Below are 25,466 nucleotides of genomic sequence, written 5' to 3' on the forward strand. Positions count from 1 at the left end.
CTTCGTCTTCGTTACGACGTAGCGTAGTTCTTTCATCGATCCAACTTGTATCACGAGGAAGTGCATTTTTTCAAGAAGCTTGGGTTGAAAGTAAGGAGTTTGGGAGCTGGGTTCGTCGAGATCCAAAAGATCGGCACATGTTTTACTGCCATCTGAGCAAGCAAAGTTACCAACTTGAAAAGATGGGTGTCAAAGCGCTGGAGTCGCACCAGAAAAATAGGAGACACGCTGATTTGGTGAAGACTCTCTCATCTTCCGTTGGTATGAATCTGTTTCTAAAATATCAAGATATTGAAGCATCAACTTCAGGCAGTGGTACTAGCAGTGCATGCGCACTAGGGATCGCAAAAAAAAATGCTTACTTTCATAACCGGTTTTAACCGAACAGCTGTAGCAAAAAAACGATTAACCGGTTTTAAAACCGGTACCATTGTGGTGTTTACATAATTCACCCGCGGGACCTCAAGTTGGGGTGCGGGGTTCCGCATGGACGGTTTTTGTTGTTGCTCTTCCAGAGTGACGAGTTCACAGAGTTCCCCCCGTTATGCGAGTAGTATTTTGATGTCTGCCAATAAAACAAGTTTACTCCCATACTTTGGAGCGTTTCCTCGATGCCAAACCAGTTACAGCCGGTTATTTGTAACCGGTTGCGATCCCTAATGCGCACCTACAGTTGTCCAGCCAGAAGTCAGGCTTTATGAACGTAGTTCAATACACGAAGACGGACTCGTTAAAGGCAGAGATCGTGTGGACTTTAAAAGTGATCTGCAGCCATTACAGTTACAAATCTTGTGAAAATAATTCGAAAGTGTTTGCAGTCATGTTCCCAGACAGTGACATTGCTAAAAACTACCACTATGGGGAAAGGACGACTTCGTACCTGGCTACATTTGGCATCGCTGCCCACTTTTCATCTCTACTGCCTCAAAGCCAAAAAAGCCAGAATAGAGACTGACATATCAACGCTTATTTAGAAGGCTGACAGGCTGTGTGAGGAGGCAGAAGAAAAGAGGAATCTGAGGTTTATCACCGAGGCCAATGCACTCAGAGGCAGAGCAAAGGACAACAGAGCCACTTTGGCACCTCTGCAGCAACAAATAGAGGAGGCATTGGGTAGGCTCAAGGAGCTAGAGTAGGGGTGCTGAAACAGACATCAGTAGAAGACATTTGTGTATATAGTTGCAATTGTAGTTAGAATCAGTTTTTCTGTATACTGTTATGTGAAGACGTTGACAATGGTCATATCAATGAGAACTACCACAAGGGGCGACAGGTGATCACTGTCACAGGTACTGAGGTACTGGAACATTTGATGAACCAAGAACGGTTGATGGCACCATTGGGTGAGTCTTTTTTCCTTACTCTTGATTTCCCACGATGGCCCAAAATTTTTCGTGTCGGCCCTAAATTTTTTCCGTGTCAGCCCTAAATTTTTCGTGTCAGCCCCTAAGAATGCCCCTAAAAAGCCCTTAAATTTTTTTGGTCAGACTGAGTATGAACCCTGTCGTGACTTAAAACAGGCTTTGCTGCAATTAGCGGCTCAAAACCTGATTCAGCCTGAAGACCAGACTGTATTGGGGGTTGTGCAGCCTTAACCACGGGCAACCTAAGATCAGGTCATGATTAATGGCATCAAATGCATGGAAACTATTTAGTTCTGAATGAGAGTCTGGGTAGATCATTGTGAGAGTCTGGGTTCGATGCATTATCTTGCCCAGGAAGGTTCCATCTGCCGCGTACGTGTTGCGAGGACGTTGATCCTCAATAGTTTGGAGGGCCATGAGCTTGATTAAGAGTGTGTTCAATAGGTTGATGTCTGAGCTGGAGTCTCTAAAAGAGTCTATCCGGACCTGCTGACTCAGAGAAGCCAGAGTGACTAAGGTGCCGCTTGGGCACCATGCATTTTTATGAGGTTTAAACTCACCGTTATGGGTGTCTTGTCCAAGTTAGCAGCAGGCTTGGCGCGGCAACAAGCCACCGTATGAGCCTGCTGCCCGCAGTAGAAACTACACCCTTCCCTTTGCCAGCGCAGACGCTCCTCTGGAGTGAGTCAGAAATGGCCCAGCTGCATGGAGTCCTCTTTGGTATGCGCAGGAAGTCGAGGTAAGACGGAGGCCCAGGTGTAGGATGTCTTCTGCCGCTGCTGAACTTCGTCTTGTTCCCGATCCATGAGCTGGTTTTCTCTTTTCAGGGCAAGTGCAATGAGGGTTTCCAGGTCCGCTGCTGAGTCAGTTGGAACTAGCTGGTCCTTGACATTAGGGAAGAGGCCCTGAAAAAAAATGCATCTAGCAACGCCCTGTCATTCCTTTGACTCTGGGCCACTAGAATGTGGAACTCTATTGCGTAGTCCAACTCCCTACATTAGCCTTGTCGGAGCATGACCAGAGATCTTGCGGCCTCACATTCCAGGGTTAAAGACTGGAATACCTGTTTCATCGTCCTCAGAAAAGATATCCACGACCTGCATGTGACTGTGTTGCGGCTTCATTCAGCTGTGGACCAAGCTTCCACGCGTCCCATCAGGTGGTGAACGAAGAACGCTATCTTAGCCCTATTGGTGGTTAAGGCGGCTGCTTGAAGCTCAAAATGAAGCACACTCTGAGAGATGAATTGTTCAATGTTCGTGGAGTTCCCCAAGAACCATTCCAGTGGGAAGAGAGGCGGACAAGTGGCCGCGTGTGGTCCCATCCAGGTGGTGGGCCCAAAGGGATTTGAACGTCCCATGGCTGCTTCTGGAGTTGTGTCAGCAACGGGTTGATTTTAGGAAGAGCTATGCATGGATTCCACCTGGGAGATTACCTGCTGCAACATGGTTCAATTGGACAATTTGTGGAAACCGGTGTGTTAAAAAATTACCATCCGTGTGGACTACTGCCCCGACTGCCATGCCGGACCAGCATCTTCCCCCACCATCAGAACCTACTCACCACAAGGTAGTGACCAGTTCAGAATCAGAATCAGAATCAGTTTTAATTGCCAAGTGTGTAACAACACACAAGGAATTTGTATTGGGCAGTTGGTGCCACCCTGGTACAAGATTCATGATGAATACGGAGAAGAAGAGCAAACAACACCTGTCTTGACAAAGATCTTCCACAGGTCTCTAGAACTATGTCTGTGTCAAGTACCAACCTGCTTTAACACTCCCCTCTCATACAGGTCACAAAAGAAGCATCCATCCATCCATCCATCAATTTTCTCAGCCGCTTATCCTCACAAGGGTCACGTGAGTGCTGAAGCCTGTCCCAGCTGTCAACGGTCGGGAGGCAGGTTGCCAGCCAATCACAGGGCACATGGAGACAAACAGCCGCTCTCACAATCACACTTAGGGGCAATTTAGAGCGGTAATGTTGCATGCTTTTTTATGATGTGGGAGGAAACTGGATTGCCTGTAGAAAACCCACACAGGCACGTAGACAACATGCAAACCCCACACAGGGAGTGCTTGGATTGAAGCCGGGTCCTCAGAACTGTGAGGCCAATGCTTTCCAGCTGCGTCACCGTGCTGCACAGAAGCAGTAGTCTCAGGTCTTAATGACTACAGGCCTGCTGCTTTGACATCTGTGGTCAAGAAGTCCTTTGAATCAGCGAACGTACTATTTTTTGCCTTGCGCCATTGTTGGGACACACCCTCACACCATAGCAATTTGTATTAGTAAAACAGTAATCCCTGGGACCAGAATCACCAATGAAAAGTGAAATCCGCAAAGTAGCGGGGTACACATTTACGTACCAGAACTTTTAAAATATAAAAACGGAATTTGTACGTGCCACAAAAGTGTAACTTCTCCTCTTTGATCATTTCCAAAAGTTTACTTTTTCGCTGATTGTCATTATCTTCCTCTTCATCATCGTTACCGAGCCAATTTTCACTCAGCTTCCATTTCAAACAATCCTCTTCCTTCACCGAGTTACCACACATTAGTCTTCCTTATCAAAAGTTATTGAAGTGGATTTATGGTTGTTTACCACATCCTTCTTTATGTAGCGCACCGCTGATTCATTCACGCCATAATAGCGCCAAAAAAGCGTAACTTCTGCTGTCTTTGATAATATCCAAAAGTTTTACTTTTTTGCCAATCATCATCATCTTCCTCTTCTGCTTGAATGCTTCGGAAGAAGGTTTCACATCAGCACAGCACTTTGGTGTCATTGTGAACGAGTGATGTTATCGCACACAGTCAACAGCGTTGAAAATGGCAGATAGGGAGGACAAGGGAGAGGGTAGAATGGAACTTGCTGAGTGGGGCTTCGATGATGCGCATTCAATCAGCTCACGAGATAAATCCACACATGCTCTCATTGGTCAATGTTGCGTCGGGGACCAATCACTCACCTTGCATCAATGCGTCTTCCTGTAATACTGTGTGCTGATCTGGCTTTTTTTTTTTTTTGAGGGGTGGTGGTGGTGACTATCACACGATTCATCACTTTAAACTGCATCCTTTGCACAGTTGTCATTGCACTGGTTTATAATGGTCAATCGCGAATGGATAAGTGCTCTCTGTATAACCTTAACGTAATGTGAGGGGTTGACGCACCCTAACTGCTCTAAATGCAAGAAGACTGCATCTTTGCACAACTGTGACTCTTTAAGAAATATCCATCCATCCATTTTCTGAGTTGATTATCCTCACAAGGGTCACGGGAGTGCTGGAGCCTATCCCAGCTGTCAATGGGCAGGAGGCAGGATACACCTTGAATTGGTTGCCAGCCAATCACATAGAGACAAACAGCTCCACTCACAATCACAACTAAGGGCAATCTAGAGTGTCCAAATAATGTTGCATGTTTTTGGGATGTGGGAGGAACCTGGAGTGCCCATAGAAAACCCATATAGGCATGGGGAGAATAAACTCCACATAGGGAAGGCTGGGATCGTCCTCAGAACTGTGAGGCCTATGCTTTTCAACTGCTCCACAGTGTCGCCCTTATAAGAAAAAGTTCCCTATTATTGACGGATCCACCCCTCTCTTCACCCGTGTGTCCAAGACATGCGGCTGCAAGTCCAATGACACGACCACAAAGTCGATCATCAGAATACTGCTCGGGTTCTGATTGGGGGAGGGAGAGGGGGGTCTTTCCAATCATGCCCTTCCAGGTCTCACTGTCATTGCCCACGTGGGCATTGAAGTCCCCAAGCAGAACGATAGAGTCCCCACCAGAGTGCTCTCCAGCACTCCCTCTAAGGACTCCAAAAAGGTTGGGTACTCTGAACTGTTGTTTGGTGCATAGGCAACAACAAGAGTCAGGATTCATCCCTTCACTCGAAGGCAGAGGGAGGCTACCCTCTTGTCCATCAGGGTCAGGGCCAGCTCACTGTGGACGAGGGACCCACATTGCCCTTTCGGCCTCTACCCTGGCAAGCCCCATTGGTGTAGGCCTGGCCATCAGGTGCTTACCTTCAAGTCCCACTCCAGGCCTGGCTCCAGAGGGGGGCCTCGGTAACCCACATCTGGGCAAGGGAAACTTAGATCATTCACATCCAGAGCTGGTGAATATGCATTACCTTAGTACATGTATGTAATTTACAGGAAGAACATGCAACAATTGGATTGTATATTCCTGATAGTACCATGAGAATTTTCAGAAATATGAATCCCGGACAATTATTTCTTGGATATTTCATATTTGGCCTCCGTTTTTACCCGTAAACATCAACCTGAAGACAGTTGCTACAAACAAGGCTGCACCCTCTTTTTCTCCACACCAGTGTGACTCTTATTTCATCCTTTTGCCCTCCCTACATGATTAGAGGTCTTCTGTAGTTGGCCCTATAAGGACGTAATGACACATTTGTGTTCCAGTCTGTTCCTGCAACTGCAATGGGCTAATAGTCACGTTAGCTCACACAGTATATCATTAGCTCTCCAACCATATCCCAATGAGGGGCATCTGTCATTTCAAGAACAAAATCACAGGGCAAGCAAGCAAGCCAGAGATCACAGTCACAACTGTCCTCTGAAGCTCCAGTATTTTGACTCATCCCTCCTCACCACACTTAATCTCCAACATACTACATTAACATAGAGAAATCGCGGCGACATGGACTGGAGGAGACAGATGAAAGTCAAGACAATATTCTGCGATGTTATCATCATTAGAGGAACCACGCTGCTCATTTGTGACAATGATTGGATGATTCACGGTTATCATTCTGATGCTGTCAGTTTGTGTAGAATGTATCGGGGTTTGAGCTAATCTGCTTTGATTATTAGCCTGTAAGCCGCTCTTCATGCTGGGCTTGTCAAGGGCTAAGTGATGAGAAATTCCACTCTCCTATTTTTGCTACTCCCTTCTTGCCCAACTATTTGTTCTGTGCCCATGCACGTCAAGGTCAGTGATTGCGCGTACGTACGTCTTTAACATCTACCCACGTCTGTCACTAAGCAATTGATGTTTATTGCTGGAATTTAAAGGTCCACTGTCATGAAATGCATGATTTTCAGTATGTCATTGATAAAAAAAAACGGCAGTCCGTGTCACGTCCCATCTGAACGAGAGGTAGGCCACCAAACACGAGGTGTCCGGGTGGACAGGTCAGGAAGACGACCCGGACGCCAAGCACCAGGGTCCCCACGGGGCGATTCGGGCGGACGACCTCTGTGAGGAACAAAACTGCGAAGCAGGAACCAGAACGAGGCAGGCCACTGCTCCGGACGAGAACCTCCCACGCCGTCGTTGCAAGACGACCAGGGATTGGTCGCCAACGAGGCCAGGTCCTGGAGCGGCTGGGCGAACTCAGGAGCGAAGAAGATGATGGAGAGCAGGACCAGAGCCATGACCGCCACCCCGAAGTCTCTCCAGCTCCTGGGTGGCTCCACAGAACTCCCCAGCGCCTGCTGGACAGGGACGTGAGAAGGTGGCGGCGCCAGTACCGCCCCCTCCTGGACAGCAACTTGAGAAGGCGGCGGCGCCAGTACCGCCCCCTCCTAGACAGAAACTTGAGAAGGCAGCGGTGCCAGTACCGCCCCCTCCTGGACAGCAACTTGAGAAGGCAGCGGCGCCAGTACCGCCCCCTCCTGGACAGCAACTTGAAAAGGCAGCGCCAGTACCGCCCCCTCCTGGACAGCAACGTGAGAAGGCGGCGCCAGTACCGCCCCCTCCTGGACAGCAACGTGAGAAGGCGGCGCCAGTACCGCCCCCTCCTAGACAGCAACTTGAGAAGGCAGCGGTGCCAGTACCGCCCCCTCCTGGACAGCAACTTGAGAAGGCAGCGGCGCCAGTACCGCCCCCTCCTGGACAGCAACTTGAAAAGGCAGCGCCAGTACCGCCCCCTCCTGGACAGGAACGTGAGAAGGCGGCGCCATCGCCGCCCCCTCCTGGACAGGAACGTGAGAAGGCGGCGCCATCGCCGACTCCAGCTCCTCCTGGACGGGAGCGTGAGGCGGCTGGGGAACTGTCGCCACCTCCTGGACAGGAACGTGAGGGCGTGCCCGTCGCCGACAGAGCAGGAGTGTGGAGCGTCCGCGGGCCGGTCGCCACTGCCACTCCATAGCACGGACGAGAAGCGTGTGTGGAGACGTCGCCACCTTCTGGACAGCAACGTGAGGTGGCGTCGGGTCGGTCCCCACCGCCACGTGAGCTTGCACTGCATCCGTTGAAACGGCAACGTGGGCGTGGCGCGGTGGCGAATCCGTTTCCAGGGCAACGTGAACCTGAGTAGGCGGAGAGTCAGTCGAAACTGACACGTGGCGTGTCTCAGGAGCGGGTCAGTTCCAACTGCCGCGTGAGCTCTGCTCGGAACCGCCAACACTGCGACGTGCACTTGAGGTGGAGAGTCTGTTCCAACTGTGGCGTGCACTTGGCAAGAGGGCGGGTCGGTCTCCACGGCAACGTAAACCTGAGTCAGCAGTTTGTCCGTCGCCGTTGCGACGTCAGCGAAGCTCGGCTGGTTCGCCAATCGTTGCCGGACCTGGGCCGTGAGAGCCGCCAATTCAGCGCTCTGCCTCTCTAACTGCGCCCGCATTTCGCGACAGAACGCCTCGTGGTTTGGCGGCTCCTCCTCCCTCTGGGTTTGAGGTTTCGCCACCAGCTGCGGGTCTGCCGGTCTCAGAGTTGCCGGCGAGGAGTGGGAGGAGGGTCTCTTCGTTGCCGCGCAGCGAGAGACACCAGGGAGCGCCCGGCCGGGGCGTCTCCTCTGTCCGCCACGCGGAGGTCCCGGGTAGATGGCCAATCGGGTTCCCTCGTACCGATTAGTGTACTTGGATCTACCGGGCGAAGTCGCTCGGGTGCTGGAAACGCGGGAAGGCGGCGCAAACTGGGGTGAAAGATCGGACGAGCAGATTCATATACAAATTCGTCGGAGTCGTACTCAGGCACCCGGTCATACAAATCGTGGTCCTCCTCATATTCCGAAAAGTCAGAGTCCAGAAGAATATGAGGTCGTGTTCGGGACGTATTCATACCTCGCTGGCGGAGCGTAAGACACGGAAGTGGAGGACATCAGGGAGCCTACCCGGATTGGGCAGGCTTGGTCCTCCGGCAGACGGTCTACCTTGCGTCGGTCCCGGCGACGCCGGGTCTTCCCTGCTGGGTCCTGTACTGGCCAGTTCGTTCTGTCACGTCCCATCTGAACGAGAGGTAGGACCCAAATGCAGGAACTCGGAAGACGCAAGGTAGTTCAAGAAGAGACACGTTTATTGTATGCCGAGGTCGGGGATCGAGCAGTCAGTCCGGTGCAGCAGCGGTTGTTGGGGCGTCGGGCGAAGAGAGCAGATGAGTGGGCAGGCAGTAGTCGGTACACGGGGAAACAATCAACGCAGGCAGAAGTGTCAAGAAGTCAGGCTTACAGGGTTGGTCGGAGAACGGACGAAGGTCGGTACACACAGGTTCAGTCAGGAATACGAGAGTGCTGGAACGGGACATAAAGCTCAACGAACTGGCCGAGGACCAGTCGTCACCGGGTCAGATCAGGCCGCATGAGGCACAGGTGTGTGCCTCCCAATCAGCGCAGCTGCACAGCTCGTGCTGAAGTGGCAGGATCATGACAGTCGGTATGGACCCAGCCGTTTTTTCACCACAAAACATGATTTTGACGTATATGGCTTTTGGTAACTCCTGCCATGAAAGTCCTCTCGAGGGATTTGTTCTCGAGAAGAAGCAGGAAGTGACATACAGGGCAGTAGTGCACTGAAGCGGTCTCGTCTGTTTATACTAATTTTACCTGCTGGAAGGTAGCTCGTTGTTCCTTCGTGTGAGTCAAAATGCCAGATTGTTGTATTGCTAGATATTGCTCGAACACTCTGGAGGATGGATTCACTCTTCATACTTTCCAAACGATCCTGTTCGTTGGGAAGAATGGATTGCACAGGTGCAAAGGACTACCAAATGACAGGTAGGTGTTTACACAGCTACTAAAAAAAAACAATAGGTGGGGGGGCGTAATCCGTAAAGGGGTGCTAAGTGTGTTGATGTGTGCATCGGAATGCTTCCGTTCAGCAGTCGCTGAAGGACAGCCTCAGCAGTCCTTGTGGATCGTCTCCGGCTTTGTCGACAAGGCCAAGCAGGCCTTGTGAATCGCCACCGGCCTTGTCGACAAAGGGATGAGAAGTGGATCGGACGGGGATGCGGTTTGGCCGCGGCGTCGTCATCGCTCGGACACGGGGAGGCAGTTTGGCTGCGGTGTCATTGTTGCTCGCGGGCGGCATTGTTTTTATCACCGCCGCGGAGGTGGAACAGGCAGGGAGGTGGTTTGGCCGTAATCTGCATATCGTCTAAATATGACTCGAAACGATAAGGTCAAATTGCCCTGGTCACTTCACTCAGTTGTGAGATGATCTCTTCTTCGAAAAGAGATTCTGTGTCTGAAGGGGCGTGTCCCATAGTAGGTGCCACAGCGTGTTTTCAATGGCGAATGTCCGGGGTGAAGTCACGGGAAGTAGATGCAGCCAATATGGCGACCACTTGGATGTCGAATGACACTTTCCGCGTAGATGACGTGCTCTCCGCTAATAATACCTTATATAACCTATAACCCTTTCGTACAGACATTGAAATGAATAATGTTATATGTATTTTTCATTACAATATCTATTTTAATGTGACAGAAGAGTATCCGCTAGGAGCAAGGGCAAAGTTTATAAAACAGTGGTGAGGCCAGCCATGATGTACGGATTAGAGATGGTAGCTCTGAAGAAACAACAGGAAGCAGAACTGGAGGTAGCAGAAATGAAGATGTTGAGGTTCTCGCTCGGAGTGAGCAGGTTGGATAGGATTAGAAATGAGCTCATTAGAGGGACAGCCAAATTTGGATGTTTTGTAGACAACGTTAGAGAGAGCAGACTATGATGGTTTGGACATGTTCAGAGGCGAGAGAGTGAGTATCTTGATAAAAGGGTGCTGAGGATGGAGCTGCCAGGGAAAAGAGCGAGAGGAAGACCAAAGAAAAGGTTGATGGATGTTGTGAAGAAGGACATGAAGAGAGTGGGTGTAAAAGAGAAGGATGCACAAGAGGCTTGGATGGAAAAAGATGACATGCTGTGGCGACCCCTAATGGGACAAGCTGAAAGAAAAAGAAGATTACAATATTTTAGAATGTTTATTGGGATGACACTTGGGCTTTGAGTTGTAACAATAGTGAAGTGTAAATTACATGTTCCAACAATGTACTTAGACGTGATGATTTTTATGTGGGAAAAGGCTGACTCACATCAAGAAGTGGAAGTGGAAGGATGTTGCACATTTTCTCATGTTGGGGTACTTTTCCTCTGTGGGTTAGCTCCAGAATTGTCCATGAGCTCTGGACTTCAGCTCAATGTTGGCTTTTATTATCAAAGTCTTATCCTCCACTCCAGAAGATTTCAGGTGAAACAGTCTTGCAATTTGTGATGCAAGAAAAACAGCCTCAGGATCTTCCTGAAAAGGGTAGCACATGAATGTAATGATTGGCATCAGTAAAGCAAAGTCTTGAAATTATTTGTCGGATTCTAACAGACAATTCTAACAAAACTCATTTCAGCCACTTGGATCCGGGATCTTATTCTTACGACCATGACCTACAGCTCATGATTAGAGGTGACCAGTAAATAGAGAGCTTCCCCTTTCATCTTAGCTCCTTCTTCACCACAACGGACCATTACAATGTTCACATTACTGCAGACGCTACACCAATCTGCCTGTTTATCTGTGGTTCCATGCTTCCCTCACTCATGAACAAGGCACCAAGATATTTAAACTTCTCCATTTGGTGAAGGATCTAACTCTAACCCAAAGAGAGTATGCCACCCCATTTCCAACTGAGAATCATGGTCTCAGATTTAGAGGTGCTTATTCCCATCCCAGCTGCTTCACACTCAGCTGTGAAATGCTCCAGTGAGAGTTGGAGATCTCTGCTTGATGAAGCCAACAGAACCACATCATCAATACTGAGACCACCAAACCCAACCCCCACGACACCTCGGCTTTATCTAGAGAATCTGTCCATAAAAGTTATGAACAGAATGGATGACAAAGGGTAGCCTTAGTGGACACCAACCTTCACCAGAAACTGCTGGCAATGTGGACCAAACTCTGACACCGGTCATATAGGGACCGAACAGGCCCTATTAGGGGGTTCGGCATCCAATACTCTTGTAGCTAACTCTTCTGCTTGACGACATCCCTCACTACAGGTGTCCACCAGCGGGTTGTGGGATTGCCGCTAAAACAGGCACTGACTACCATACGGCCATAACTCTGATTGGCTGCCTCAATAATAGAGGCGTGGAACAGGGTCCACTCGGACTCGATGTGCCCAGCCTCCCTCTGAACGTACTCTAGTGAAGGTCTGCCAGAGGTGGGAATTGAAACTCCTTACAACAGGGAATGCTGCTCGTCATTCCCAGCGAGGTCGGGCTCTTTCACTGTCAGAAAGGTGACATTCCATGTCCCCAAAGCCAGTTTCTGGAGCCAGGATCAGATCGCAAACGTCCCTGCCTTCGGCGGGTACACCAGCCAATCGCAGGGCACATAGAGACAAACAACAGTCAGACTACCAATCACACCTAGGGGCGATTTATAATCCCAAATTAGTGCATGTTTTTGGGATGTGTGAGGAAACCGTGTCCAGAGAAAAAACAAAAAACAATAAAAAAAAAAAAAATAAATATATATATATATATATATATATATATATATATATATATATATATATATCCTTATCGTGGTGGAGGGGGTTGTGTGTCTCGATGATCCTAGGAGCTAAATTGTTGTCTGGGGCTTCATGACCATTTGAACCAGAGGCACCAACACCATTCATCCATTCTATCGTTCTTGGAATGCGTTTAGGCCAGCCAGCGGATCAATGGTACACATGCGATAATTGTGTAGCCATGGACAATCCTCTGATGAATCTTTGTTGTCAGGAACTTGAGGAACTGGAAGGAAAGATATTTGCTGAGTACCTGGATTGTATTTCCCTCCATAACGTGTTTCATGGCATTGTCCTCTGGAAGCCTGCACTGAGGACAGCCCTCGTGGCAATGAAGGATGTGAAAAAGGCAACTCTGGTAGAACCCATCAATGAAAGGTAGGCCTTATACTGCGGGAAAGGTTGTTTATAATTTCTTCCGGCTTGTCCCATTAGGGGTGGCCACAGTGTTCATCTCAGTTGAACGCTCATATCTGTTTGGCACTCTTTTTACGTCGGATGCCCTTCCTGATGCAACCCCTCTCGGGGAAGTGTGAAAAGTTGTATATATATTAAAAAATTGGCACGCTGGGTGTTGCCTCGATGAATGGTGTGTCCCACGCGTCGGCCTCCGAATAGTCAGACACCGTGTCATCCCATTCCCAAGAACCATCCAAAAATTCTACATTATTTACAGCCACAAGTTCAAATCTCTATGGAAGTATTCCTCCGTCTTCCCGATCAACCGATACTGCTATTGCTTCATCAGATGAGGATAAATCAGAGAAATCACCGCTGGCTATAATTAGGTCACAATGTAAGTGAGCCTTTGTTGGGGCACATAATACGTCCCAACCGTGCCAAAATGGCAGCACCCATGAAAACTCGTAATTGCCTATAAAAATCTTCTCAAAACGCCGTTAAAGGATATCGGATTAACCTCAAATTTTCAAGGTACAGTGCATATGACATGAGCTATCGGTTACATTGTTAATCCAAACGACAGGACTTTATGCATTCTACTTTTTATATTCCACGATTATTACATGATTTGGTACACAGTTAATTTTATATGTTGAAATATATTTATACACAATTTAAAGCCCCACTGACACGAAAAGCATGATTATTGGTGTGTGTGTGTGTGTGTTTCTTTCGGCTTGTCCCTTTCGGGGTCGCCACAGCGTGTCATCTCAGATGAACGCATATATATGTTTGGCACAATTTTTACGCCGGATGCCCTTCCTGACGCAACCCTTCTCAGGGAGTGGAGGCCCCAGTGGGATACGAACCCACAACCTCTGGTTTACCAAACCAGTGCTCTAACCACTGAGCTACGGGGCCTCAAAGCATGATTATTGGTATGGTTTTAATTTTAAAAAAGGCAGCCGGAATGGACCCATCCGTTTTTTCACCACAACATGATTTTGGCATATATGGCTTTTTGTAACTCCCGCCATGAAAATACACTTGAGGGATTTGATTTGGAGAAGAAGCAAGAAGTGACGTTGTCAGCAGGCGCGCACCGGGCGGTTTCGTGTGTTTATATTGGTTTTACTTGCTGGAAGGTAGCTCTTTGTTGTTCCGTGTTAGCCAAAATGCTGGCCCGCTGTATTGCTGGATATTGTTCGAATGCTCGGGAGGATGGATTTACTCTTCATACTTAACCAAAAGACCCGGTTTGTCGTGAAAAATAGATTGCACAATGCAAAGGGCGAGAGCTTTGTGGGTTCCAAACTAAAAAATAAACAATAGTTGGGGGGGTGTACTCCTCTCAGAATGTAACAATGTAACAAAAGATCCACATACGTAAGTCAGGGGTGCTCAATTTTTCGATGTTCCCGTCGGTGCCATGTCTGCCAAGCACAGCTTTGAAGTGACCACCGCGGAAGGCTTTGGTGGCTCATACTTACTGTCGGCGAGTCTGTTGTTAATTAGAAATGATCTGCATATAATCTAAATATGGCTCGAAATGATAGGGTACTATTGGCCCAGTCACTTCACTTGATTGTGAGATGTTCTCTTCTTCGAAAAGAGCTTCTGTGTCCCATAGCAGGTGCCACTACGTATTTTCAATGGTGAATGTCCTTGTGTAATATCTGCTGATGATGTTGCAGGCAATATGGCTACCATTTGGATGTCGAATGAGGCTTCAACAAATTTGTGCATGGCTGACACGCTCTCCGCTGGTATTTATTTTTTCATATATACACATTGAAGTGAATAATGTTTTGATTTGATTTGATTTTTTCACAATTTATTTGTGTGATACAGCTGCAACACCTAAGAAAACCAATGTTAATATTTGGTACAGTAGCCTTCGTTTGCAATTACAGAGGTCAAAAGTTTCCTGTAGTTGTTCACCAGGTTTGCACAGACTGCAGGAGGGATTTTGGCCCACTCCTCCACACAGATCTTCTCTAGATCAGACACGTTTCTGGGCAGTCGCTGAGAAACACGGAGTTTCAGCTCCCTCCCAACATTTTATGTGGGGTTTATGTCTGGAGACTGGCTAGGCCATGCCAGAACCTTGATATGCTTCTTACTGAGCCACTCCTTGGTTTTCCTGGCTGTGTGCTCTGGGTGATTGTCATGTTAAAAGACACACCCACGACCCATCTTGAATACTATGACCGAGGGAAAGAGGTTGTTTAGTTTTCCTGGCTGTGTGCTCCGGGTGATTGTCATGTTAAAAGACACACCCACGACCCATCGTTAATACTATGACTGAGGGAAAGAGGTTTTTCCCCAAAATCTCACAATACATAGTTGCAGTCATCCTCTTCTTAATATAGTGCAGTTGTACCCCCATACTTAACAGTAGGGATGGTGTTCTTGGGATGGAACTCATCATTCGTCTTCCTCCAAACACGGTTCGTTGAATTATAACCAAAAAGTTCCATTTTGGTCTCCTCTAAAACTTAAACACATAAAACTTTCTCCCATGACTCCTCTGTATCACCCAAATGGTCATTGGCAAATTTAAGACAGGCCTTGACATGTGCTGGTTTAAGCAGGGGAACCTTTCGTGCCATGCATGATTTCAAACCATGACGTCTTAGCGTATTACCAACAGTCACTTTGAAAATGGTGGTCCCAGCTCTTTTCAGGTCATTGACCAAGTCCTGTCGTGTCGCCCTGGGCTGATTCCTCACCTTTCTAAGGATCATTGAGACTCCACAAGGTGATATCTTGCATGGGGCTCCACTCCGATTGAGATTGACCATCATGTTTAGCTTCTTCCATTTTCTAAAATGTCTCCAACAGTGGACCTTTTTTCACCAAGATGCTTGGCAATTTCTATGTAGCTCTTTCCACCCATGTGGAGTTGAACAATTTTGTCTCTGGTGTCTTTGGACAGCTCTTTGGTCTACAAGTTTGAGTCTTACTGATTGTATGGGGTGGACAGATGTCTTCATGCAGCTAACAACCTCACACAGGTGCATCTGATTCAGGATAATGCATGCAGTGGAGGTGGACTTTTAAAGGCGGACTTACAGGTCTTTGAGAGTCAGAATTCTAGCTGATAGACAGGTGTTCAAATACTTATTTGCAGCTGTATCACACAAATAAATCATTAAAAACTCATACATTGTGATTTCTGGATTTTTTTTAGATTATCTCTCTCACAGTGGACATGCACCTATGATGAAAATATCAGACCCCCCCATGATTTCTAAGTGGGAGAACTTGCAATATAGCAGGGTCTTCAGATACTTATTTTCTTCACTGTTTATCGGGATGTCAGTGGGGCTTTAATATTCATTACGTGAGTGAAATGCATTAAATCTTACATCTTCAGTAATACATCTAAAAATTATTTCTCCCACCTGTACTGACAATGCATTTCCTTTAAATATATTTGTTTAAGATTACATAACACATTGAAGTAGAAAATACAATGTTTATCACAAAAGAAAGACATTAGCCTCAGTGTAATCTGTGGCTATATGTGTTCATTACTGATGTGTATGCGCAGTCATTTCATCCTGTTTCTCAACACAGAAAAAAATTCTGCACATTTCACATCTTATTAGTCACAGTGGGCTTTTTAATAACTCGCCCTGCAGCTAAAACTTCATGGGAATAATCTGAGCAGGGAATACAGTATTTCACTACATTTTCAGGTCTGTAGCCTTATAAGCAGATAAGAAGTAGATAATTTTTTGATCCATGTGAAAGAGATCTTTGAAAAGCTGTGGGTCGAGCTTTGAATCAGGGGCACATGCTCATATCTGCAGACCGGCTGACTGCAAGAATTATACAATCCATGTGTATCTTCATCCAATGCCATGACCTTCTCTCCAAAGATTTGTACCTATTTTTGCCCAGAGTGGTCCATGTTTCTCAGTGAAGGGGCAAAAAATGAATAATGATTGGTATTTGCAAAACAACCAGTGGAGCATTAACTGGAGCAGGAGAGTGGCGCTTTTTGGCGAGGTTCATGGGTGTTATTCCTACAGGCCGTGAGTGTGAAAAGAGCTAATGCCATCTGACAGTTCTGGAGCAAGAAGAGGAGGGATGTACAAAATAGGAGGAGAGAGAACTAGAGATGGGGTGGGGGTGGTGGGTTTAAGAGATGGGTGGGGGATGCGGGTTAGAATATGAGCTGGTATGTTGGAAAAGCGATAAGAGGGGCTGAGCTTGAAATGGACAAAGACTCGATGAAGCCTACAGGAGGGGCTAAAAAGGTAAAAACCATAGGGACCTCGATTATCGTAAGCTGTAGAAAATGGCCTCTGATAGCTGTTGCCTTATATCACTGAAACAGGAAATATACCAACCAAAAAAACATTGGAGTAAAACTCTTTAGGTAAAATCTAGACATCATACCAGTGAGCAAGCATGTTTCCAGTAAAATTCATCAATGAAAATGCAATCAATGCAGATGCTGGTGATGTCGTTCAACATTGGCGAATCGTTCCAAAGTACCTGCTCTCACTCCAGCGGCACTCGACCGGCAGGCACCTCCTGCTTCTGTTGCGGTGGCGCTTGACCAGTGGCCAGTTCGTGCTCTGGCTTCAGCGGCGCTCGGCCAGCGGCCGCCTCCCATTACTGCTCTCGCTCTTGCGGCACTTGTCCTGTGGCTGCCTCCTGCTCTTGCTCCGGTGGCACACAACCAACGTCCAGCTCTCGCTCCTGCTCCAGCGAGCGTGACCCGCGGCGACCACCTGCTCTCATTCTGGTGGCGCTCAACCAGAAACTGCCTCCTGCTCCTGTTCCAATGGCGCTCGACCAGAGCCGGCCTCTCGCTCAAACAGTGCTTGGCCACCAGCCACCACGTCTAGCACCTGGTGCTTTCCGTCCTTGCCGACTCTCTGAACTTTTTGGCCAAGCAACTCAATTTGGGTGGCCTGGATCGGGGTCCTGTACCTTGGTACCTCCAGGAAGATGTCCAGTGGAATCTTAACCAGATGCCAAAGCTACCTCATTTGGCTTCTTTTAATATGTAGGCGCAGTGGCTCAACTTTGATCCCTTTCCTGGATGTCTGAGCTTCTCACTGTATCTCTAAGGGAGAGCCCAGAAATTCTACGGAAGAAATCAACCCTATCTCCGAGGGAGAGCCCGGAAACTCTATGGCAGGGGTCTCAAACTCAGTGTAACTGGGGGCCGCTGGAGACAGAGTCTGGGTGAGGCTGATTTCGACAAGAAAGGCTCTGATAAAAACATTCCAATGTTCTCAAATGTCTTTATTTTTCAACATTAAATAAATAACAAAATAAATAAATAAATAAATAAACAAACAAACAGTTCTTTAAACTTTCACTTTATGAACGTGAATGGAACATTGAACATGAACTATTCTGAACATGGCTTCGCTTGCCTACTTCTTGCTGGTAAAAACCCGGCACCACCTCTTTTCACATAGCTGAGCCACATTTGGCTCGAGGAAGGAAGGAGTTGAGACCCTCAGTAGGGCTTGAAGATGCTCATCAGTAAGTCTGGACCTGAAGTTGGACTTATTGACATTGAAGGTGGAGAAGAGCTTTTCCCACAAGTATGGTTGGTTTAACATTTCCGGAAAGTTCAGGAAAGCGGCGGTCAATTCTCTCAAAAATTGCCCAAGTTTGTCTACTTCTCCACTCACCTTCCTGAACTTGACTTTGAGTTCAGAGTTGCAGTGCAGGTCAATGAGCTTCATTTGAAGCACAGGAGGGGCATCTTGTACATCGAAGGAGAAAGGGTCTGCAAAAATTTTAAATGTGGCTCTGTGCATCTTGAAGTCTGCAAATCTGTAATCAAATTACTCCTGCAGCTTCAAAATGGCCTCAACATATTTCTCAGAATTGAATGGTGTGCCTGCATCCATGATTACCTTGCATGCTGGGAAATGGCAAAGGTTTGACTGAGAGAGCTGGGCTTTCCATAACAAGTTTTGTGCAGAATGCCCTCACGTTGTCATAGGAAGCACTAACAAGTTTCCCCTGGGCTTGTAACTGATTGTTCAGTACATTAAAGTGCCACTGACACAAAAATATACATTTTAAAATAGTTATTGTTATCAAAACTACACGTAATATTAATCTGTTGGATGACAATACGAGTCGGAAAAAGTGAGCTGGGAGTGTTTCATTAAAGCGCAAAATAGTGAAAGTCTGACTTAACATCCCAGTGGTGCCCATTATGTCTGTAACATCACCTGCAGATGTCACACTGTGGCAGTCGCCATAGAAAACACGCTGTTCCAAATGCTGACGTGCTGTGAACAAACGGATGTTTCCATTCCAGCGGATTTTTGTTTTTGGTTGACAGCATACTAAATGTCATGTCAGTGGCACTTTAAGCTCATGTGAGATAGCAACAAGAAAATGCTAAGTCAATGTGCCATTTGGGATCACTTAGCACAGGAACAGCCACGCCATCCATCTCCATGAAGGCTTTCACTTCTGCTCTCAACTCAAGAAATCTCTTCAATACGTTTCCCTTGCTGAGCCAACGTACCTCGGTGAAGTAGAGCACATCCCCATATTCGGACTCCATTTCCTCTAAAAAAAAAAAAAAAAAACACAAAGAGCCTTCTGTGCTTTAAGGCCCTGGATTTGATTCGGTTGATGCATTGCACAACGACAGACATCACATTGTCAAACTTCAGGCATCTGCTGCAAAGGGCCTGCTGATGGATAATGCAGTTCAGAGCTGTAGCCTCCTCCACACCCTCCTCTTCAAGTTTCTTTTGAACAAATGCCACCAGTCCATTTTTCCTCCCTGTCATTGATGGAGCTCTATCAGTTGATATTCCAACAAACCTTTTCTGGACAAACAATATTAGCAGCCTGTAACATGCACTTTTTGACAAATTTACCATCAGTGAATGCGTTCCTGCATTAGCAATCATCTCACTGATGACGTAGCTAGCGTCAAATGCAGCATTATTCTCTTTGGTTGCTTTCTTTAAAAAATCATATTGCCTCAGTAGACCGGTTTTAAGATTGGCAACCAGGTTGGCTCTCTCATCTCCCTGGTATTTTTCATACTCCTCAGCTGTGTGTAGTTGTGTAATGACGTTTCAAATTGTAATCCTTGTGCACTGCAACTTTCTCGGTGCAAATAAGATATGTGGGGGTGCCCCTGTGCTCAACATAGAAATATTGCAATCCCCACTTTTCCTGAAATTGTCTGTGTTCATCACCCGCCTTTCCCTTCACCGCGGGCTTTTAAAAAGACATGTTTGGGGCTGTGTAACAGTCACTGTGATTTGACAGACGCGTATGTGCCCGCGCCCCATTCCACTCGCAAATCTCCACAGTCGAGCACGAAAAATCACGTGCATAAAATTTGTCAAGACAAGCCTGATCCTAATCAATCAATATTCACCCGGAAACAGGAAATGTTAACCGTACTGAGCATGTTCGGAAGTTATGCCAAAAGCACATGTTCCGAGCTTTTTCACGTCTTGCGATCACATTTACATCGAAAGTCATCAACCCCATGAGCCGTGTCAAAGGAAATTCTGTTACACTGAAAGCATATCTTGGTTATAACACATTGCATTGGCATGGGCAACAATACAGTTGAGGGGGGCTTCAGTCATGCTGTCTGACAGGAGGCTTAAATATGAATCACTAAACAATGGAAGATATTCTTCTCACTAAGGTTAATAACCTCGTCTTAATAACCAGGAAGAGAGACTAGAAATTATCGAAGCAGCGCTGGAGAAATACATTAATATCAGACGAAAAAGTAAAAAGAACAGCGAAGATATTGAAACATCTGGCATGTTTGGCCTTCCACCAAAGAGGCCTAGGGTGGACAGAAACAGTGACACTGACGTTGAGATCAGCAGTGGAGAAGTTGATGATGATGTTGATGATGAAATAAAATGACTTGATTATGTGAATATTTAGTATTGAAATTGAATGCCTATTGACCTAAAAAATGTCTGTCTCAGTCTGTGCAGCGTCAATAAATTATGATTATGGTATTAGGTAACAACTACATATTCGGGTATACCAACTCAGTATGTTATTTTAAGATCTTGAGATTCCAACCCTAATCACACCCTCAACTTTTTATCTGTGAACATTACTGACCACACCCGTACATTTTTCATATATGAGTGCCATGGTGTAATAATTCCACTTGGAGTCAATGTCGCGTTCAAGTTTCAGTGTTCAGAGGCCCACACGGATGATCAGAGTCAGCGGCTTCATGGCTTTAGTTGATTGGAGGAATTAATGAGCACACGAGCGAGCAAGGCGGTGAGGCATTGGACGTTATGAGCGAGCATTTTCAATAGGACATTTCTAAAGAATTTCCACTTTAGGACCCAAGTTCTATAGAAATTGTATAGAAACATTCTATAGAAATGTTATAGAACTTTAGTTCTGAAGTTCTACAGAACTGTTCTAAAGAACTGAAACATTGCTTGTAAATTGCATTAATGCGACAATCCCATATGCAATCAACGTTGCCTTAGTACATTGAAATATTGCCATGCTACATGGAAATTGAGCCATTAAAACAAACATTCTAAACCTTTATTATGCAGTGTGAAACAAACTGTTTTTCAATCAAACTACAGACAATTCCAAACAATTAGGTTATTCAGCCCATAGTAATACATGCATGTTTAACATTTAGAACAAAACTTTTTTGTGTCATTTAGAACAAATAACTTTTTGTTTAATTATGTTACAAACATAATCAAATATAACATTCCACTATGTGAACTTTAACGATGTGTCTCTCATATTTACTGCCCATCATAGTTCCTCCCGTCCTGTTTCCTGCCACTGCTACCGCATCCGTCAGGCGTATATTTTAGGCATGACGTGGCCGCACTTCGTACATCACTCATGGTCCCCTCGTGGTTTCTCAAGACACATTCTGAGTTAAAAATTAAGAGACTTGGTTATTATTATGTCTGGCAAACACTATAACTATCTTTTAGGAATCTATCAAACACAAGAATCCATATTTTGTTCATAGAAAGAGCCTTTGAAGGACCTCATTGTTCAGAAGTCTGCAAACAGCACACAAAATACTTTCAATTGTATTAATAAATGCAATATCATTTGAAAGTTAAAACGAGTACAAAATCTTCACCTACTGGCAAAAAAATACATTGTATTCAATTACCTCTTCAGGATCCATTTGATATTTTCCTTGAGAGTTACCCATCCAACTTTCAGCATTTGGAATTTCTGCAAATCAAAAAGAGGATGGCAAAATTAGGAATTAGTTTGTTGTTAAAATTAAACTCAACAACTTTTTCCATACTTAATCATACCAGTTCTGCAGAAGCAGAAGGGTCTTCCATCACCTTCTGTTGAAGTTGGGCAGATATTTTATCTGTATAATGTTGATGTCCTCTTCTCGTGTTCCCCTAGAGTCTTGATGCCTGCCGGTGTCCCTTATCTCAGTAAGCAGGACCAGCCCTTTTTTTTCTAACCCTGAACAACAACACATGCACAATGCAAAAGCACAAATATGACAAAAAGGTCTTAAGACAAGTTCTTCATAGACCTTTGGCTTACTTGTTTCTTACATGGGCCAACTCTCTTTGGAGGAATGGGAGAGGCTCATGTTTGGTGGTGGATGGTTCGCGGTTGATGGTAGATGTCTTGGTTTTGAATGTCTTAGGGCTCTTCATGGTAACGGTGAACCACCTGTTCCACTGCCTAAAACAGTATGAATAAAACAGAATACCATAATAACCAAGTTTTTTTTATTGTGCTCTTTGGGCCAGATTTCTTTTTATAGAGTGCTTTAAACAGAACATGAATTTACTTTGATGGTCTTGCAGGGCAATTACAGGACTGGCATCACTTTCTGAATTCTCCACTTCAGGAAGTTTTTTGGAGCTGTAAAGAAAATAAACCGTGACCTGCAATATCACATCACTGAAAAGTTGATAGATATAGTCATGACATAAATTAATTGAATTCCTGGACGCTTTGAAAAATTAAAATAAAACATCCCAAATTCTACATTTTTATAAAAAATACGATATCAATGAATGAAACTGTTGATATGCATGCAGTGAAAGAATTAAATGAGACATGCCAATTATGATTCCACGATACACAACTGGGGAAAAATAACTTACTGGTCATTTTTACTATATCCGTCTTATTCTGCCTTAAGGAAGTTGGGTGTATACAATAACCACTTGTGTTACTGTAGCTGAAGAAAGAACATATTTTTTTAATTAATTAATTATAAATGTAATTGGCACAGCTGGCACCCTTAATTGATGAACTATATATCCTCAATGGTGGAGGTCAGTATTTCAAGATATGTAAAATATATTTGGTTGAGTAGCAAGATTTCATATACTAAAATTGCCTACCACTCTCAATATGAACATATCTTTTCTTTGGAGGATTTTCCAAGGTAGCTTTGCCTGCAAAATAGGTCAATATATTAATGTAAATACCAAATTTTTCATTACACATGTTCTAGTTCAGGGTGTACCAGGATCCTGCCCGTTGACAGCTGGGATAGGCTCCAGCACTTCTGCCACTCTCGTGAGGATAATAAGAAATAAGAAAATGAATGGATGGAATTTAAAAAACTATGATTAGAAAAAGCTTTGAAAATCTCTTAAAGTCTTACTTATCTCAATAGCTCAAACAAAATTTATGACCATTTAAAGAGTTGCAATATGGGCTAATTATGGTATTAGTAAAACAATAGAAAATCTTGGAAAATCATTCACTCCAACTCGCCTCCCCCAGAACATGAGCAAAGTACTGTCGGAGGTGGGAGTTGCAACTCCTTCTGACAGGGAATTTTGACAGCCATTCCCAGCAAACCCTCACAATATGTTTGGGCCTGCCACGTCAGACCGGCATCTTCCCCACCATCGGAGCCCACTCATCACCAGGTTGTGAACAGGTCACAGCTCCACCCCTCTCTTCACCTGGCTATTCAAGACATGCACAATATAGTAAGTGTTTTTTAATGTGAACACTGCAAAAAACTTGAACTACAGACATTCAAATGTGACTTAGCAGAAAGTACAACAAAGTCTTTACATCACAAGCCTGGTAGCAAACAAGCAAGTAGCAACAAGCTATCTCTCCTTGTTGAATCCCAACCACAACCAAGATCAAAGGAGTACCGTATTTTCGGATTATATGTCGGTCCGGAGTACAAATCTCACCAGACATAAAATCCATAAAAAAGAAGAAGAAAACATATATAAGTCGCACTGAAGTATAAGTCGCATTTTGGGGGGAAATTTATTTGATAAAATCCAACACCAAGAAAAGACATGTCATTTAAAATTTAAATGACGAACAATTTAAAATAAAAATAGAACAGAGGCAACAACAGGCTGAACGGTATGCTTACGTTTCATGACACAACTGAGAACATGCCTACTGTAGTATGTTAACATATATTTAGAGGTATTCTGATAACTATTGCATAAATAACATACTAAGAAGTTTACCAAAACCATCTGTGTCACTCCAAATACCCAGTACCTAAAATCCAATAAAATTTTCATCCTCGGTGTCACTTCGAAACAAGTCTGCCAACTCCAGAGGTATATGACACACTGCTTCCTCTTCAACGCCGCTTACGTCGGACTCATCGTCAGTTGCAGTTACAACTAGCCTATTCCAGCCTTTCTGAATCCCGGCAGGATGGTTTTTGGTTGTCACGGAAGCCCATACTTTGTCGAGGCATCCAAGGACTTCCCGGAAAGTTGCTTCGCGGATTCACCCTGAAGCTGTACTCTCCATCTATCATCCACTGCTCCCACAGCAGGGGTCAGGAAACTATGGCTTGCGAGCAATACCTGGCTCTTTTGGTGGTTGCATAATGGCTCATGGAACCCTCATAACGACATACTGTACATGTGATTTCTGTTGTGCGGGCAAGGCAAATGATGCAGAGAAGGTTTGTCCTAGTGGAGTTGTCGTAGTTTGGGGCGGCAGGCAACGCAAATGACATAGAGACAGTTTGTCCGAGTGGGGTTGCCGTAGTCCACAGGCTCCGGGTCGTACGCCGATCGTGTTGGAACAACTACATAATTATGGAAACGCTTTTGACAAAGGTCGCTCAAAGAAAAAAATATGAAGAGTACCGAAGTTTTCAACAAAAATGGACAGTCTTGGTGGTGAGGGAGGGTTCTGCTGAGTATCTACATTCACAGATGGGGAGTATGCCAAAGCATTCGCCCTCAATGTTGCCAATAAATATTTTGCCAACTTCGCATAAAGACAAGATTATCAAACGAATACAAGACAATAAAAGACAACCGTTTACCATCACACCATCATGATGCCAAATCAAATTGAATTACGTACACGATAAACGGACGGAGGTCTCAACGCCCGCATGAAGCTTAATCTAATGACGTATGAAGCACCAGAAGTCGCATTAATTATTCTTATTATTAATTGTTCTTTTGTCATCATTGGTTACCAACATGATCACAATGTTATTTAAAATCATCTGCAGAATATAATTTTCTCTTCAATGGCATTTTTGTTTAGTCCTTCTCAGTTGTTATAAGGTACAGCTAATGTTGAAAGGCTGAATTTTCAGAAGTAGCAGGTACAGATATACAGGCCTAGCGTCCCCTCTTAGAATTGTCAGTGTGAAAATAACCGATAAGCGACTCGGAAAATGAATGGATGTAATAATGTGTGAATAATTTCACATATAGTTGCTTTGGAGAATAAATCGCACCCCTGGCCAAACTATGAAAAAAAACTGTGACTTATAGTCCCAAAAATATGGTAAGTTATCATAGAAGTCTGACAGTTGCATGTTGTCTGATCTTTCACCTAAGACCTGTTTGTCTTTGGTGACCCTAGCAGGGGCGTGAATATGGATCATTGGGACACATGAACTCCTCCACCACGATATGGTGACAGCTCAAAAGGGGAAAATGGCTGT

General features: G+C 45.4%; 1 long non-coding RNA gene and 1 other non-coding gene across 9 annotated transcripts; both read right to left on the reverse strand.

Annotated features, from left to right (window-relative positions):
• Positions 1–13,380: 13,380 nt before the first annotated feature.
• trnat-ggu (transfer RNA threonine (anticodon GGU)) lies at positions 13,381–13,453 on the reverse strand. The gene has a single exon. It is a non-coding gene; the product is annotated as a tRNA-Thr (tRNA).
• Positions 13,454–20,953: 7,500 nt separating this feature from the next.
• On the reverse strand, positions 20,954–24,851 carry LOC133499193 (uncharacterized). 8 transcript variants are annotated; one of them, XR_009794577.1, is made up of 8 exons: positions 24,044–24,851; positions 22,903–23,479; positions 22,660–22,736; positions 22,341–22,414; positions 22,088–22,231; positions 21,841–22,003; positions 21,690–21,754; positions 20,954–21,437 (listed from the first exon to the last, which is right to left on the reverse strand). It is a non-coding gene; the product is annotated as an uncharacterized LOC133499193 (long non-coding RNA). The 8 variants fall into 8 exon arrangements; XR_009794578.1 differs by having other exon boundaries at positions 24,010–24,851; XR_009794581.1 differs by having other exon boundaries at positions 22,903–23,075; positions 23,375–24,849.
• Between the last annotated feature and the right edge of the window lie 615 nt (positions 24,852–25,466).

This window comes from Syngnathoides biaculeatus, chromosome 4, assembly GCF_019802595.1.
Source record: "Syngnathoides biaculeatus isolate LvHL_M chromosome 4, ASM1980259v1, whole genome shotgun sequence".
Lineage (NCBI taxonomy): Eukaryota > Metazoa > Chordata > Actinopteri > Syngnathiformes > Syngnathidae > Syngnathoides > Syngnathoides biaculeatus.